Source organism: Corvus cornix, chromosome Z, assembly GCF_000738735.6.
Source record: "Corvus cornix cornix isolate S_Up_H32 chromosome Z, ASM73873v5, whole genome shotgun sequence".
Lineage (NCBI taxonomy): Eukaryota > Metazoa > Chordata > Aves > Passeriformes > Corvidae > Corvus > Corvus cornix.
The window spans coordinates 25,476,118-25,494,852 of NC_046357.1; the positions used below are offsets into that span (position 1 = coordinate 25,476,118).

At 38.7% G+C, this 18,735-nt stretch overlaps 1 pseudogene; it reads right to left on the reverse strand.

The window, feature by feature from the left end:
• Positions 1 to 2,982: 2,982 nt before the first annotated feature.
• Positions 2,983 to 18,735, reverse strand: part of LOC104689826 — a 31,076-nt pseudogene continuing 15,323 nt past the window's right edge.

Sequence of the window (18,735 nt, forward strand, 5' to 3'; positions counted from 1 at the left end):
CCAGCTGCTTTAGAAACTTTCACATAGTCTTGTGTAGTTATCTGCAAGAAATGTATTATTTTAAGAAACTTTCCCAACTGACATGAATAGAGGCTTGTTTGCAGGGTATTTTAGGGAAAAACCCTCCCAGAAAAGGCCTGGGCTCTGCCCAGACCCTGGGCCCTGCTCGTCAGGAGGTGTGCCATCAGATCCAGATGTTTCTGTGCTAAAAACACCATAAAGTCAGTGTGACTTTGTGATTTGGGCCTATAAAGCTGGACCCACTTTCAGGGTGAATTTGAAGACTTCACCTACGGATGAATGCACCACGTAGGATCTTCCCAATTGTTGGGAAGAGTTCTCCAGGTCCTCTCTGTGAAACGGGGCTCCCCAGAGTCTGTGGACTCTGGATGATGGTAAAGTATTTAGGCCATTGGTGATGGATCCTTCTCAATCACTATCTCTTCTCTTGTATAGTCGTGAGATTACCTTGCTTGTTTTCGCTTACTGCTAAAGCCAAGAGCATAGTTTTATTGAATGTATCATTTTACTTTTGTGTTGCCTTAATACACACAGTAAAAGAAGACCATTCTCTCCATTGGTGTCTGTGCCCTTTAAAACGCCCCTGTCAATTGGCAGAACAAGGGCCTAAATCCTTTATTGGGATCAACATTTCTTAGACATGTTGGAGTTTCCTGAGGAATGGTTTGTGCTCCTCATCCTTTTCAACAACTACAATAGCCTGTGTCTGTAGAAAAGAGGAACCTAAACAAGTATTCTGAGTTTCCTGAAAAGAAAAAAGCTCTTGCACAGCAAGCAGCATTCCCACAGAACTAGCAGAGTAAAAATCCCAGCAAACTGAAGACATCTTGATGAATGGATTAATGGGATTATGGGCCACGTTCGCCTCTGATGGCAAGGTCCTGGGCATGAACACATAGGTCCAGATGGTCTTCTCAGCCCTATTTCTGCATATTTCTGGGAACCAGGGGAATCCTGCTTGAGCCTGTGAGGAGATGGGTTTGGGAAGTGAAAGAAAATTTAAAAACAAATTAAACAGGATTGGTTGTAGACTCTAACCTGGAATGCTCTAGCCTCTGGCCTGCCCCTGATTTCTTCCTCTGAAAGGGTCTCCAGATTCAGACTGGGGAGCAGCACGAAGGACTGACTCGTGGATGCTCCATAACCTGATGACGTGAACCGATCTCTGGCCTAAAGGGAAAAATCCCCCAGCATCAGTAATAATTCTCTTTCAGACACACCAGCTGGGATGAACTGGGTCCCCCTGAGCCCATTCAGTGGACTTGCACTGATTGCTGGACCTGACATCCATAAATAAATTATGACTGATTGATTTTTCATTGCAAATAAATCTCTAATTCACAGTGCTGGGAGAGAATGCTACCAAAAAAAAAAAAAAAGCATCTTGCCCTGGTCTGAAAAAGGAAAGGCCAAGGACATGACATGTACATAGTACTGTAAAAACACAGCACTTGCTCTATGTCATCCACTTCCAAAAGTCCAAAAGAAGCCAGTATGAAGATGGTGGTGGCAAAAATCAAATTTTCTATCAGCACAGCTTCCTGCAGGTGAAATATGCAGTTTAGGTTCTGTCTTTCCATGAACATTAAAGGAAAGAGATTTGAAAAAGGTATCTGAAAATTAAATTAACAACAGTTTTGGTGAACACAGAAACTAAAATAAAGAAGAGATTCTGTCGCGGGTTCGGTTTGTAACCGGGCAGAAACACCAATTTAGTGTAGTGGTTTGGTCCAAAATACTCATTACTGTTTATCTGCTGTGAGATAAGAATTAGGAGAAATGCAAAGCAGGCACCAAACTTGAAAGAATATAAAGAAGTTTATTAACAGACCTAAAAGAAGAAGAAAAAAAAAAAAAAAAATTATACCACCTTCAGAACTCTCCTCCTCCTCCCACCTTCCTCCCTTCTCCCACTGACAATGTTCAAAGACAACCCTTAAGATGTTCAGTCTGTTTACCACTTCCATAATAACCTTGTTCAGTCCATTTAGAAAGAGAAGTCTCTTCTTGTTCGTGCTATGAAAACATTATCACAACGAGACAGCCGCCCACTTCCAAATATTGTTCAGTCCATTTAGGAAGAGGAGTCTCTCTGCCTGCGTGTGAGTCCCTTCCGCCGACTTGCAGCTTTTCCCGCAACTGCTTTTGAGGGTCCACTCTTGAAGGTTTTTGGGGTACAATTTTAAGGTTGAGCCGTTCAGAAACAAAAACAGAGGCCCTTCTCCTTCCCTGGGAGCAAAGGGTCTTCATCATCTTCATCGTTAGGACTATCTCTGGGAGCATCTCTAGGAACTGAGGTTTTCTCCTTTCCCGTTTGGAGCAAAAGTCCTCATCTGTTCATCTCTAGGGACTGAGGTTTTCTCCTTTCCCGTTTGGAGCAAAAGTCCTCATCACTTCCATCTCTCCCTGTCCAAACTTCTCATGAAATTACAGCTGCGTCAGCATCTGCCTATCTCAGCGCAGGTGCTTTTGCTTACGAGTTGAACACTCCACCCCCCATATCTTCATGGAATTACAATGGGATACTCTGATATATCATAGCTTCACAACAGAATTTCAGCTTTAAGCATCTCCTCTCTCTCTTCCCTCAGGTTTTCAGCTCTTCACAGCAGTAAAAAGGTTAATCTCATCTTGGCCTTGCAGCTTTGCAGCTGGAATGTTGAATTTTTCTTATCACAGTGGAGAGGGGGGAGAACCGAGCCGCTCCGGCTGCCCACGGCAAGGCAGTGGGGGGGGGGGGGTTCCATGGCTGGAACAGGTCCATCGACCCAGGATGTCCATGGCCTGGCCGGGCCCGCTGGCCCCCACTCGGGGCCCGCAGCCACCTGTCCCAGCGCCGGAAACAAGAGAGAGCTTGGAGGGGGAGTTTGCCTATTCTTAAATGTGGATCACAGAGGTGATCACAACTTTAAGTGGCTTAAAGAATTGTCCATATTCAAACTGGCCAGCTGATAGGTTCTATCAGGTCCCAGAGGAAACTGTAAGCACCCCTTAGCAAGGACATCCCTTCCGGGACTATGCTTGCTAACCTATGACAGATTCCCATGTAGCTAGGAATTAAAGATGTAGTAGGGGAAATTGACACTCCAAGGTAATGAAAACACTTCTTCTGCTCTGTGCTGCTGTAGATTACAAACAGTTATAAAACAATCTGCCATTAGAGCTATAAAGGAAAATAGTCCTTTCTTCTAAATAATTAATACATAGAACTTTGTTGGACCTTCGAATAGTCCTACATTAGGGCACAATTGTACAAGTCAGAGAGACAACTTGAGATTATTACTAAATTTAAAATATGCTTTAAAAAAATATCATGAAAGTTTCTGACCACAGATTATGACTTACTGCCTTTTCTCTTCCTATTTATGATGTTTTAGAGGTCAAAGTAGCAGACACAAAGCCAAATGTTTTATGGCCACCATGTATGTGACCTCACCTTACTCAGTAGGGAGTGAACTCCAGAACAATTGCCAATTTTTGGTGTGTTCCATTAGTCTTCACTTAGCAACCAGAAATAGTGCTCAGTGAGGGAAGGAAAGTGAATTTTGTCATAACTTCTACATTCAGAATAAGTTGTTTGTCTACTACTAACTTGCATTTCATTTCACTGTGGTTTTTTAAGATGGAAGAAGTTGAGGGAGGAAACTTCAACCCTAAGGAAAGGAAGTTGCTTTAGAACAACTTCTCTCCCCCCCTGCGAATAAGCAATTCTAAGGCTTTGGTGTCTTTGGAAACACAAACCAAAGGGAAGACTTCAAATTCTTACCTCAGTCAGGGTGGCATGCACAGCTTTCATATGATCAATGAGCAACTCTTTGTCTCTATTAGAAAAGAAAAGAAAAAAAAAACAAGAACAATGGAGTAACTTTATAGAACTGAAGTGCTACCAATGTAGTGAAGCCTCAGAAGCCTCATTGTTTCATCTGGGGTGCCAAAGAACTGATGCCTTGAGAGGCCACCTACAAACAGAGACTAGACAGGAGTAAGGGAACAAAGGTAGCTATTTATTTGAAAAGCCTTCAAAAGTATACCCTACAGAGCCAGAGGCTATTCTCAAAATGGACCCCAAGCTGGACGACAGGTCACAAGCTCTTCACACTTTCATAGGTTTGGTTCATTTGTATATCAGGGTTAATTCTCCAATTAAAGCTTTCGTTTAATGATGTAATTTCCCCTCAGCTTGCCCCCCTCTCAAGGGCTTTTGGTTTATACTTTTTGGGCCTAGGACGGTCTGGATGTCCTTGAAGACAAAGTCTGAAGAGGCTATGTTATGTCTACCTAGCATGAGAGAGCAGAAATTAACAGGTTACAAGAAACTTCAGACTTACACACTAAGCAGTACAGGATTTGAAAAATATAAAAGTTAAAACCTAAGGCATCAGTAGAAATTAATCTTCTGCTACTTTATGATTGTCATGTCTTAGAAAAATAACTGTTGGTAACTCAAACTGTTAGGACTTTCTGTCTCTCTTTCAGATCTCCAATGCAAACCCTAAAAATAGTTCATGTACCACTATTTGGCGCATTTCCATATTAGAGATGCTTCTGTTGAGGAGAAGCAATTAAAATAGATGTAACTACAGGCCTATCAATGAACAACTATCATGGCTTGGAGATAGAGGGCATAAAAAGACTCTAGCAGGATGGTGCTATCTTGTATTGGAAAACACTGACAGATTCTGTTTATTTCACCTACTTCACTTATATGTTCCAACGGCAGAAAAAAACCCCCATTTCTTGTGAAGAGTTGCTAGAACAATGAAGGGAAGACAAGATTTCTTTGTTAATGTTCAACTGCTATATACAGAGAGAAAAAGCCACTTCACATTAAAATAACCTTTTTTGGATATATGTATGGCCAGAAGGAATGATCTTTACTAAAGCGTCCAAAATAGATTGGGGCAGGGTGAAAAGGGCAAGCTTTCTAGAACAAATCCTTCTGTAGGTCGCACCTGCTTTGATCTAATCATACCAAATAACTTTTGTCATTTTAATTAGATTGTTAAAAATTTCATTGAGGACTATACGAATTGCATTATTTCCCTGGTGAATAAAACCCTTAAAGCTCCTCAGATGTTGTTCTTCAGAGGTTGAATGATTCCAGGCATAATAAGAAATTTTAATTAAATAAAATTTTTTTAGATCCTAGCCATGGACCAACAATATTCATAAAACATACTTCACAGTATGGTAAGTATTAGAAAACAAAGTCTGCAAGGATTTAATTTTTTATCTGATCATATAACTGTAAGAATAGGTTAGTAATAAGCTCCTTCAAATTAAGGGGGCTCCTTTTGACTACCAATCTTTTCAAGACTGGTGCCTAAGCCTTTCCTTCCACGCCAGGTTATTGCGTAAATAGCGTGGGGTTAGTGTCTAAATCCAAAACTCTCTGAGATCAGCTGTAAGATCTATCCTGTCCCGCAGGAAAGGCTAGGTCCTGGGTTTCAGTTCTTTTGGCAGCTAAGACCTGTCACCTAGCTGATACTCCTGTATTTACTATAAATAAATTGTATCTGTCTATAAAAAGATGGTGTGGAAACAGAGAGAACAATCAATCATTTCTTAAATAAGCAGAACCTTAAGGATCTGCCAAAGAGATGTTGTCAGAGCAGTAAGACAGCACAGGCATTTTGTTTGCCCGTTATTTCAGCACCCAGAATTTGGAGCACTATTATGGGATAACTGCAGAAAATTCATCACCTAGTATTTTGAACTAACACTTTTCTCTTAAGAAGACTATCCCTGGATTTCAAAAAAAGTGGCAGATATACTTTTGTCTTCTAGCCTTACACTGGCCAGATCTAAAACCCTACCCATGGAAGTAGGCATTGAAATTTTTACCCATTTTAAGTGACGTCCCCCAGGCCCCAGTGCTCACTTTGCTGTCTTGTGGAGGTCACGTTCTGCCTGCTGGAGAGACTCCAGCAGCCGCTGCCGGTCCTGCACCACGTCTTTAAGGAGTCTCTTCTGGTGATTCAGAAGTCTGTCTCTTCTCCTCATCTCCTCCGATGCCTCAGAGAGGCTCTGCCAGCAGACAGAGAGCAGAGTTACTTGTCAGCCCAAATAAACTTTATTTTATACCACTGGCTACTGACCAGTGTGAAAGACAGATTGACTGTGAAGTAGATTTGGGCCACTGCATACTAAGGTTTTATGAATTTCGTAGCAAAAGCATTACTGACTCAGAACACCCCCAGTTTTTATTATGTTTGCCATGTACAAGGGTGTTTTAGAAAACAAAATTATTGTAGGCAAAAAAACCCACAAACCTCACTGAAGATTTTCTTAAATTTTTAAAACAAAAATATCTATAGCTAAAAAAAAAAAATCTTTGAAGTGTTTTCCGAGTAGCCTAAAATTCCAGCAGACTGAGCAGTACGTGTGTATTTACTCCCATGATTTTATTAGCACAAGGACTGCACTCTTTGGCTTCTTTAACAAAAGGTAAAATTCTGGTGACTATTTCAGAATAATCTTACCTTTAGAGACACATTGAAGTCTTGGCTTCTATCTGTGTCTGCAGTGGCGTGCACTTCTAGTCTATTACTTAACTCCTGAAGCCATCACTCGTGTTCTTGTAAAAGTAGTTTTGCCTCATGCTCACGCTGCAAAGCATTATCTAATTCCTCGTGTATATTGTCTTGGGTGATTATTCTCTGGAAAGATAAGTAAGTTGTGTCTGATCCTGTAACTATATTCACTGGTTTCCCTACCCGACTTTCTGAGTTCCACTTGCAAACATACCAAATTCTAAAACAAACGCATGCTCAGGATTAGTATTGAGGCCTTTTAACATGAAGACAGATCACTGAACAACAGAATGGCAGACCTGTTAATTACTGTATTTTTTATAAAGAACATTCATGTAAAGTCTTGCCGTTCATTATTCTATTCAAATTAGCACCCTAGGATGCAAAACTTCAGTATTTAGAAGGAAAAATATGCAGATCAATGTCCAAAATTTTAGTGGATAGCTTATTATCCCTTGAAAACACCTTTGTGGACTCTTTTTCTCCTCCAAAAACTGCTCCAGAAAGAAGAAATAATTCTTCAAGAAAAGTCATCACCTGCATTTGAACTGCAATCTAAATTGTGACAATTTTCATCTAACTGTCCCAAAACTCTAAGGGAATAAAACCTGTTGAGAACAAAACTGAAGATGATTAGATATTTTTGAGTAAAAAAGAAAAAATCCATTTTACCACCTAGGAACAGGGAGGATGATGGGCGGGACATCATCTAGCAGATAATCTCTATTTGGAAGTGTTTGGATTGGGACACACTGACAGGTTCTACCAACTAGGCTTCAGATTAGGGAATCCACAGTGCTTCAGTAAATCAATCAGCAACAGCAAAAGACTCGGGGGAATTTGGTGCATTTGTGCTAACGAGAATGTAGGAAAAGGCTTTTTTTCCCTGCCATAAAGTTACTTCTTCAGGGAACCAGACCCACAACAATTTGTATTTTATTTATCACAACATTCATCAATATCCATGCAGAGTTCAAATTGCTGTATTTATGTTTCATGAACTTCTCATGAACATTCTCGTTGAATACCCTCATTCCAGCTGACTTTATTCGGTTGAAGTGAGATCTTCTTTTTGGATACATAAATCACATCAACATTTCCAACAAATGGAGAACCTGGATTGCTGAAGAACAAACTGTAATTTATACAGGATACCTCCTTCTACAAATCAAAAGGAAACTCCTGTGGAAAAGGGGTATTTCTAAATACAACTGACTGCTAGTTTAGTTACATTTACAAGGTAAGTTTACTGGAAAATTCTGTTAATAATTTTATGCTTGTTTTTCAGAAGAACACAAATCAAAAATTGCATAGAAAGCAGAATCTCTTTTAAGGAAGAGAGTCTCCAAATCAAATATACTTACACGCTGAAGTGCATTTAGTTGCTCCTGCAGTTTGTGGGCTTTGTCAGCATCCTCTTGCATCTCACTGAAAGTCCATTTGAATTCTGCAAGCTGCACATTCAGTGAGCGGCACTCCACCTCCACTGTACGAAGCCTTCGTGAAAATTCAAATACTTCTTGCTGCAAGATTGCTACGTTTCTCTGTCAGCAAACAAACAAATTCATGTGATAGAAAATCTGCTATTTTAGCAATAAAATAAATCATATTTGAGACCCAAGAAAATTCAGACGAAACTATCATTTTTTCCTCCCTCTCTGAAAGACGTACGCGAGGGCAAAAGTTTGAACCTACCAAGGGTTACTGCAAATTCTGTTTGCAAGGAAGTACTATTTTCACCTGAAGTCTACAATAAATGACAGGGTTATGAGAGAAAGAGTTTATCCTTTCATTTTGGTTAAAGGCAAGAAGGTTATCTTTACTGAAAGAAAGGATGGTAAACACAAGAAAATAGAAAAGAATAATAAAAAACAACTCTAACATTTACATCAAGCCAAAAGAAAATTTGTTCTTATAACCTAATACAGTTCTGATAGAACTTGAAAAAATATTTTACTTGGGTACACTAAACCTCTTCCAAAAATTCTTTGTCAATAAAAGACCTCTTCACACCCTAATGTATGAGAATCAACTTCTGAGTGTCCATATAGTGGTATTTCATTGTCAAGGACTCATAACCAGCCTGAAACTAAATAAATGGTGCTATCAAGACAGCTTCACTGTTACTGTAAGCCTTCTGTTTCCATGAAGGAGAACTGTAAATCTGCTTACTGTAGTGGGCAGTCTGTCATACAATCCAACTTCCAGGGCCTGGGCATTTACTCTGTGGAGTCCACAAGCCAGCCTCTGTATCAGGGGGTCCCTCTCCAGGTAAGCGGTGCACCTGCAAGGGTTCACTTGAGCTGCCTCCATCACTATGCTCCGATTGCCCATCAGTTTTGCAAAGGAGTTCCTGGCTGCACTGATAAGTGAGTCTCCAGAAAGCCAGGACTCTGGATCTTTAAGAGACAACAACAAAAAGGAAACATCAAGCAGGTTATTAGTTTCAGTGTCTTGTAATATGCGATTCTTTTTCAATTATACAGGATGGAACCTGTAAATATTCTGAAGCATAGAACACCGAATCTGAAACACAGTTCAAACTTTGCTCTGTAAGGATATGAACTCAAGTTATTGAAAACAGCATGATCAAAAAAGAAAGTGCCTGGAACCGAACCTAAACACATTTGATTCATTGGCAACTTTTATACAGATTCTGTGATTAGCCTTCTGGAAAATGCATCACCTCGTCTCTGTCCTGCTATTTCCCTTTATTCATATAAATTATCCCTCCTCTAATATCCTTTTTTCTGTGACAGAAAAGTTTGGACACTACAACTACAGGTTAACAAAGAACCAAGGGTGGCAGCAATGCAGATGAACCAAGGGAACCTATACCAGTTCTCACCGCAAATAAACTCCAGACACACTCTCCAGCCTTCTGCTTCCATGGCTCTATATACCAAAAGGATAAAATATCTTATCAGCCATTAAAGAAAATGAATCTGTTCCAACAGAAGGGATATGATCGTTCAGAGACTGTAGAAGAGGGTTATTACTTTCCCCTGCCATAACGTTACTCCTTCAGGGAAACAGCCCCACTAAAATTTGGATTGACTAGCTCAGGATATCATCTCTAGTGAAAGATGTCTATCATAATATTCAGAAATATCTATTCAGAGATATGATCCAGAATAGTTTAGATAAAATTGTAAAAATGGAAACTATGTGATCACCCTGATTTATTTTTTTATTTTTAATATATTTCTGCTACAACAATACACTGTTAAAATTACCTGGTTTGTTGAGAACATCCTGCAGTTGAGACAGAGCTGATTATTGCAGTATAGAGGTTGGAGCTAGTCAACCAGTCAAGTGCTTCAATACAGTAACCTCCTTCCTCTTCAAAACCTGTGGAACACAATTGCAGCTAGCAGGATAACTGAACCACTAAGATATGGCACACTGCTATCTCCAGCTCTTTCAGGAATTCACCAAAAATAAGCACAGAAGCCACAAATTAATCAGGACAGTTTAGACTGCATTAAACATCCTTCCAGAACTACTGGGGGAGAAAAAAAGTAGATGAATCTTCTAATTTGCGAAACATTTTTGATACCGTTTATTCTTCTAGGGGGAAGCATAAACTGATCTGGCAGCAGAAAGGGACAAGTAGACATAATCTCTAAAGTAAATTATAATAATATATGTGGTAATATTTTACCTGAATCAGAAAGCAATTTTTTGTGGCTTTTAGTAGGAAATAAATATTAAAAATTATTAATAAGAGGAAATACCTTTTTTAAAAAAAGTTGATGGTTAATCGTTTGGGAACATTGCCAGATATTACCACAAAGAAGATGCAGTAGCACCTAGTTCTGAAATCCATATTGCAAACCTCAAGGCTATCAGATACTGAGAGTTCATGTGTGTATTTGCAATTTTACTTGCAACGTTTAACAGACTAGGCATTTCCTCTTAGAGTGAAATACATTTGTCAAGAAACATAAAAACAAAAATCCATAAATTATATTTGTCAAAATGTCACTAAATATCTCTTTATGCCTGAGTAATACCAATTAATAATGATAATGCTCTTTGTTATTCACTGACCACGTAATTAAGAACAATTCACTTACGTGACACATTACGCCTGCCTCTGGATTCCCCTATACAAACTCGAATTCCAGTGCTTCCTCTTGAGCCATCTGTCCAGATGAAAAGGGAGGAAGAATGCTGGGCTAGAAGTCTAAGCCTGTTAGAGGCCAGAACTGCAATCACGGCTCTTCAGAACACATAAACGAGGACTTTGGCTCTTCTCTGCCTCAGCCTTGCTTCATCTTGATGGTTCTCCACACTGGTTGGGAGAGCACGAAGGAGGCTCCCGATCTTCTGGTTCACTAAGCCATGGAGGTTCACCTGGTCCTGGAGAAGGTCCCTTTGGGAAGACATCACACACAGTTGCCCATAGAGAGGACACAGGGCCCCTGACAGCAGCGCACAGGCTGCCAGCAGAGATGAACACTCCTTCCGAGCCTTTGCTAACATATTTCTCACAGAAGCATTCTCATGGACCAGTTTCTCCCAGATTTGCTCAAGGCTATAGAGTTTTTGCCTGTTTTTCTGTGCTGTTTGTTCACATCCCTGTGACAGAAAGAGAAACAAACCAAACAAAAATGGAAGAAATATTAACTAGATGGTTTTTACCTAGACAACAGCTAGAAGAAAATGGTCACTCTTCCCATTCAAATGATGCATTAAAGGAGCAAAAATTGTTAGCAATGATGGTGATGAAAGCATCTCTTCTAGTGAACAGTTACAGAATCAGATGTATGAAACCAAATGAACAGGATGAGGAAAATCTGCATGATCATCAACTGCAAATGGACTCCTGATTTCTGACAACAATCCACCAATATGTGATAGCTCACAGAAGGTCCAACACCACCTGTGTGCCCACAATACAGTTTTATGATTTGATGTAACAATACTAATTACATCCTCCAATTTCAGAAAGAATGTTGCTCTACCAAGCAGAAAGTCAGTGTAAACTAGAGGAAAAAAAGGAAGGAGGCTGAAACAAACATGAAACTAGATAGAATAAATACATTTTTCAGCGTGCAAAGACTTCTAGTCCTGAAATCCGCATCAAATACAACAGCATTATTCTGAGGAAGTAAGTTGCAGTAAGTCACAAGTAAGAAGGCCCATCTATTTCCTTTATTCACAACACTTCTAGTTGAAACAGGTGTGAAGGAATGTGATGCTAAAGACAGTGAATGGTGGTTGTGGAATAACAGGGAACATTTTGGATTGCAAATAACTCATCTGACAAGCAGTGACACCTTTACACTTTTAAATCCCTTTTCACCGTAGTATCAGTAAAACAGAGTCGCTTAACGCTGTTGAAATCTACCACTGTTCTTAAGGTTGGTACATATATTAATAGTAACTGAATTTATCTGCAGGTGATACCACATTACTGTTACTCTATACAATCTCTGCAAATCATGATGCTCAAAAAATACCTGCTGCTCCCAGTAATTCTTAAAACAAGCAAATTCAATCTTACAGCTTTAACGTTCTCAGGAAAAAAAATACTACCAACTGTAGACCAAATCAGGCTTCTGAATTTGGGCTGTAGACCAAATTCTCTTCAGAACTCTTTAAAAAAGTAATTTATTTCTTATTTGAAGTGATGTTAACATTAGCACAGTGCTGGGTTGCTTTGTTGTATTTTTTTCTTTACTTTAAAAAAATATTATAATTCCCAGATGACCTTCACCTGCTAAGGGGCTTAAACTACTAAAATAATCCATTACATGTTTACAAGAAAAGAAAAAATTACGAATTCACAGCACCATACCTGTGCTCTTGCATGAGCTTCTGCAAGGAGATTTGAGTACTGCTGTTCAAGATACTGCTTTTCTTTCTGCCATCAGTGTTCCTGTGCTTTTAACTGTTCAGACATTTTCTCAAAAGTACCCTCCTGATTCTGCTGAGGATCGTTCATAGTGGTAGTCTTGTGCTTACAGATATATTCTAGGTGAGCTATCTGTGTGACAAGAATTTGAGAAGAAATTATTATTTACCTTTTCACTTTAAGTTAAGCACAGACTATTCCAGCATAAAATCTACATAGTCATTTCTTCAATATGTTTATTAAAACTAAGTAAAACCCCTTCATCACAGATCAATTACTTGTATCTCAAAACAAAACTTAAATATATCTTGAAATAAAGTATTTTGTTTGGTCACGGTATAAGGCCATCCTTATACCTCCTTGCAGATGTTTGTCACCTTCTTTCTAGGAAACCTGAACCTGAACACTTTTTTTTTTTAAATTGTATTAAATTTTAGTAAATTCGCAAATTAGCAATCCAAGTACACCAGTCTTTTGTAAGTTTGTAATGATTGCAAACAAGAATTTACAAACAGCCTTTAATTTTTTTGTTCATTTGTTGGGGGCTTTTTTTGTTGTTGAAAAGCCAAGGCATTCCAAATTATTATTAAGTTTTGAAACCGTTTCAGGGAACTTTAGCATAGAGAATCTTTTCCTTACAAGTAGCTCGTAAGTTCACGATGTGTTTTCAACAAGCGTGAAGGGATTCACTCTTGTGGTTTAACACTGCACCTCCCATGCAAACTACATGGAGGAATGAATCGAGCCAACAATCATCTCCAAATGCACACACCTACACTTTGTTACTAGAAAGTATCTGCAAGATACTTCCAGATGGATCACTCAGAAACGTACAGCTCCTCCTTCACCCAAATATTGACATGTTTTATGATAGGTATTTCCTACTGTGTTTCTGAATACAAAAGCCATAATCCAAAAGTTACAATTAAACAGAAAACCCCCACACTGACATTCTTTCAAATAGTACATCTGAATCATAAACTCAGAATTTAAAGATGGTATTCCTGGAGCAAGTGTGTTTTGCCTCTGGATTATTGTAAAATAAAGACTTGCTTTATGACTGCAAATGGCTACATTCTGTGAATTTCCTCATCACTACAATGAATTTATTTTCTTTTAATTAGTACCCTGTGGCTGATATCGGATTGTCCTATCTGAATGTCCTGCACAGAAAAGGGCACTGAGAGACTTGATACGCACTCCAGTCACATCTAAATGCCCACGGCAACAGCATCAAACTGAGCAGTGGACAAGCCATAATTAATAGTATTCATTTGTTAACGTCCAAGTCCTTTTGGAGGGATGAACATCAGCCCTTTTTAACATGAGCAAGCGTCTCTGAGCTCAGCAGAGGCCGCTGGTGCCTGGGGACATTACCCTCTCGTTAGCCTTGTGGAAGTTCGCGATCAGGGCTTCAATATTCTCACACAGAAGTGTGCAAAACTCTGTCACAGATAACTCATCCAGGGGACGGTCTGGCTGTCTGGCCAGCGCACAGCTGTGTGCCATACTCCAGTATAAGTCAAGGAGGATGGGCAGCTGCTCCTGGAACACAAAGAAACATCAGTTGTTGTATCTGGGCAATGTTAAAATCAAAAGAGATGCATCATACGTGTAGTAGTAGGTGCCACGTGCAGCAGAAAACAAACCCTCGAAGCTCATTCTCAGAGCTTTACAAGCTTCCTCAATTAATTTCTAATAATGTCAGTCATAATGTTGCATAATATTACAGCAGAACAAGAAAACAGATTTCACAAAATGTATCTCATTAGACACAGTATGTAAATAAAGCATGGAAATAAATCCCAGTCCTGCAGGGGCCACAACCATGACCTGACACATATAAAAATTTCCACGCTCTTAGTGGATGCAATTCATTCACCCATGTTAATACTTCCAGGTGCATTCAAACTGTGCCCACTTCCAACACCTGTGCAGCGCACAGAAAATTGTCCAGTTGGCTTGGCAGCACAACAAACTCTCAATTCTTTAAAAAATTTGTTTTGCATGGATTGTATAGATATTATTTTTTTTACTTTTCAGTAACAATAACAATAATTTTGAGTACACCATGAAATACTGTTTCCATTACCAGAACAGATCTTGATCATGAATGGGATTTTGTCCTGAATTCTTGTCACGTATAACATATATTTTACTAAGGAATACAAATCAAAAGGGAAAACTCTTACCACAGCAACAGCTAGCAAGCACTTAAGGTTTCTAGCAGAACATTTTCAGCTTGTAATTGTGTTTTGTAGTTATAAATAACAATCATTACTGCCTGTAGTTAGGGCAGACAGTTGCTCTTATCTCTTTGTATTCCTTTTGTGCCTGATGAAATTATTTTTTCAGGCTAACTAGGCCAGCAAATGTCTTTTAATACATTAATGCTTGCATAGAAGAAGCTGTTATTCTCCCAGAAAGAAAAAACAAGATTATGATTTCATTTTTTTTCATTTTATTAACTACAGATCTGCTTGGGCCATGGATAACACTAAGACAAAGTGTGGAATAACTCCATCAACTGAACAAAGGCACCCACAAATCTGATGACCCTCTGACGCAGGTCTCTGCTCCTGTCAGCAGGGAACAGACCATATTTACCTTCCATACTCAGAGCTGTGAGAGAGAAAGAGGAGAAATTTCCAAGCCAGCACCAAAAAGAAGTTTATACTGCTAAGAGTAGAAGTAGAGCAAATGTTACCACACAATGAAAGGAGAGATTTTCTAGATATGCTAAGATCTTTCCTTTGTCCCTGCTGCTATGCAAAAAGATGGCAAAATTGTTACTCAAGGTGTAGTTGGATAAAGACAGTAGAAAGGTCGAAAGTGGTCATGTAAGAGGAGAAATATTTCAAAAAATAATCCAGTGAAATACATCCAATGTGCCAAATCCACAGCAAAACAAACAAACAAACAAAACAACAAAAAATTCCCTCTTCTTTGCCACCTTCAAACAAGCAAATTTCAAGCAATTTTTACAGTCAAATATTTGCACTAAAACAAAAAGGTTGTATGAAATAGAAATAAATGTTTCTACAACGGTAGCTAATAAAACTCGACAAAATTTTGGGTAGAAAGAACATTCTTCACAAGAAATCATATTCCATACCTACAAAATGCCTTTTTGATTAGGAATCCAGGTACAACTTACCCGTACTTTTAAAATAACTGTTTCCTGCAAACAATCCTTCAGTTAAACAGACAGGTATCTCTTAAAAACATTTTCAAATTAGCTTCTCCAAAGTGTTGGTTACATTTATTCACATTTTAAAAAAAAAGGTAACATAATAACAAACAAGGTAAGAGAATGGCAGAGTTCTTCCGCAGCGCAGCACTGCAAACCCTCAGCACTTCAAATATTTTGACAGTATGTTTAAGAAAACCTAAACAACGCATGCCACAGGCTTTTTTCCTTACCAGTGGGCCTTCCTGCAGGCTGAAGCTGGTTCTGGCACCCACTAATCTTCCAGAGGTGTCTCCAATATTCTTCTTTTCATCTGTCCCCTCTCTCCCTTGCATATGCTGTCCTTGTAAACTGGAAAGTTTCCTCAATAAGACATTTTAAACAAAATTACTTTTGTCAAATGCACTATGTTCTTTTAAGGGATAATCAATGAATAGGGCTTCTGAAGCTGCTTGCCTTTTTTTGTTAAATGAAGAAATGTATATTCCTCCTAAGAAAGACTTTTCAAGTGCTTATGTTCTGTTACCAAGCCTCGTGTCATGAAATTCAATTGGTGATTTGGATATGGCCTCAAAATTACATAAAAAAACCAGGATTAATCATATTTTAATTAATACAATAGCTCTCTTCAGAGAGACTGGGTCACATCTTGCATCATCAACCCTGATTTCCAGTACAGTTCTTGCTCCTAAGGTCTCCACATGCCTGACTCTGTTCTAGCATCACTTCTAAAGCAGACCACCCAGAATTTTAATCAGTTCTTGTACTGTATCAATCAGGAAAACGGGTATATCAAGAGCCTGGCGTGACTAAACAGGCACTGGATGAGAAAACTACAAGGCCAAACAACAGTGTAAAGGAGACAGAAGAATCCAAAGAAGAATTTTAAAAGATTGCCAGAGTATTTAGGCATGGTATCAGGAAAGCCTGATTTTAAGCTCACTTAAAATTGATGTTTGCAAAGGATGACAAAGGTTTTTGCAATATAGCTCAGGTTCTAGTATCTTACTAAAAACACCTCCACAACCATGAATATTCAATGAGTCGCTCAAGCCACAAACTTCCTTTCTTGGAGGAAAACCAGTTTCTTCTGATCTCCACTACTCCTTGTGTAAGTCAGCATGAATACCTGTGTGTACAGACCCATACAGTCGTAGACTGATTGAGAGGTCACCCAAGTTCTGTTACCACAGACACAGCAGACTGTGCTGGGCAGGAAACGTATCCCAGGTGATTTCATCTGCTCTCACACATTTCAATATTTTTTACCAATTAAAGCTTTCTATAACCATTCAAAAGTTGAAAACAAAGATTACCCACTATAAATGATACACAACTTCTTGACAGGAGTCTTAGAGATTCATCTAGCTCCCTGAAGTGGGAAACAGTGTTTCCATAATAATATAAGCGTATTTAGAAAAGCCATCTTTTCTACACCTGCCAGATATGTTTTCTCACACTCACCCCAACCACTACTGGAGGCTGGACCCTACCCAAACTATGATTTTCAAAATTTTTGCTTCCACAAATAATCTGTAACAGGCCAGTTATTATCTGTACCTATCCACAATACCTGTGGTTACTGATATGGACCTGTTACTAAAGGACTGCCAGGTTCTGAACCTTTGGTTTGGTGCATTGCACTGGACTTTCTGCTGACTGAAAACTGTAGGGAATGTAAACTATGAGTTGTACTTAAGCAGCCTACTGCCATTTTACAATGGCTTTAAAAGGAAACTTACACAATGTTTTTCTCTCCCTTGTGCATTTTCTGACTCTCTGGAATCTTTCCGGGTATTTGCTAGCACTGAAAGAGCTTCTGTGCTGCCACCTTTCTCTCCATTCAAAGCATCTTCAAGTTCTTGAATTCTTAACTACCAAGTGATAAGAAAGCAGTTAAAGGAAGTTAGGAAAGACTCTCAAGGTCTTTAATGCAGACACTGTCCTGTTCTGCTTTTTACGGGTGAATATATTCTATTAATTCCATATAGAATTAGAAAGTGTTGAACACATCTAAAAATGTAGTAATACATAAAGTTCAAAGCAGAGAGAAATAGATATGCTGACCAAAAGCACATTTTGTTGTCCTTTCATTGTGTTTGGATTTTCCTGTTTTCAATTATTTAGATTACTGAGAATTTCCAGGGGAATTCTATTTTTTAAGTAGACTCGTGAAAGGGTGAGATTAACAGTAAAAGCTACACTTGCACTCAGAACAAAGCTCATATGGAGCTTGTTCATGTACATAAACAAGGAAGAAAACCTTACCAGTTCTTCACTCATAAAAGAGAAATCTCTAACTTCAAGGAATGTTACCCTCCCAGTTCCTTTGTATGTTGTAAAAGTAGAGAGGGAATCAAGAAAACTAAATCATCACTGCTAGTTTAATCATCACTTCAGAAATCTAAGTGTCTGTACTCAGAGCAGGTCATAAGAAAATAACTGACTGAAGAAGTGGCAATGCTTACTTATGTTCCTCAGAACACAAGAAAAAAAGATGAAATTCCTCTTTGTTTTCTCACTTCGTTTTTCAAAAATCCAATGTGAAGAGTTTGTTAGTCAGCACGAGATCACTCAGCAGTCATCACACAGGTTTTTCACACTTGTTTTTCAAAAGAAACCCCAACTGCTTTATGGGATCAAACCCTGTGTGATACAGTTCAATACTACAAGAATTTAATATTCAAGTACACATACTACATTTTATTACAATTTCAAACTTCACTGGTAACTGCAGATGTCATAACTTTGAAGCTGAAATGTACTCTGACTAATTACATTGGAAACTGCAGTCTCAGGATGCATTAATCTCTCACTCTCACACCTAGAGAAGTTGGATGTATGCGCTGTATCTCCAAAATTGTCTAAGCGCTCATTCCAAAGATACAGCACAGGACATTTTAACAGTCTAACTATTGTGAAACATTTCCCTTCCCCTCACTGTTTCAATGCTACTTTGAATTCTCAAACATAAGAATGTGATATTTCATTTTAATATTTATTCTAATAACTTGGAAGTTACCTTAAAAATATATATTTTTCTGTTACCTTTTACCATTTTGAAACTCATTGCAAAAACTCTACTTGGTGTTTTCACTTAAGCAAGGAAGTCTTAGCATTTTGGAAGA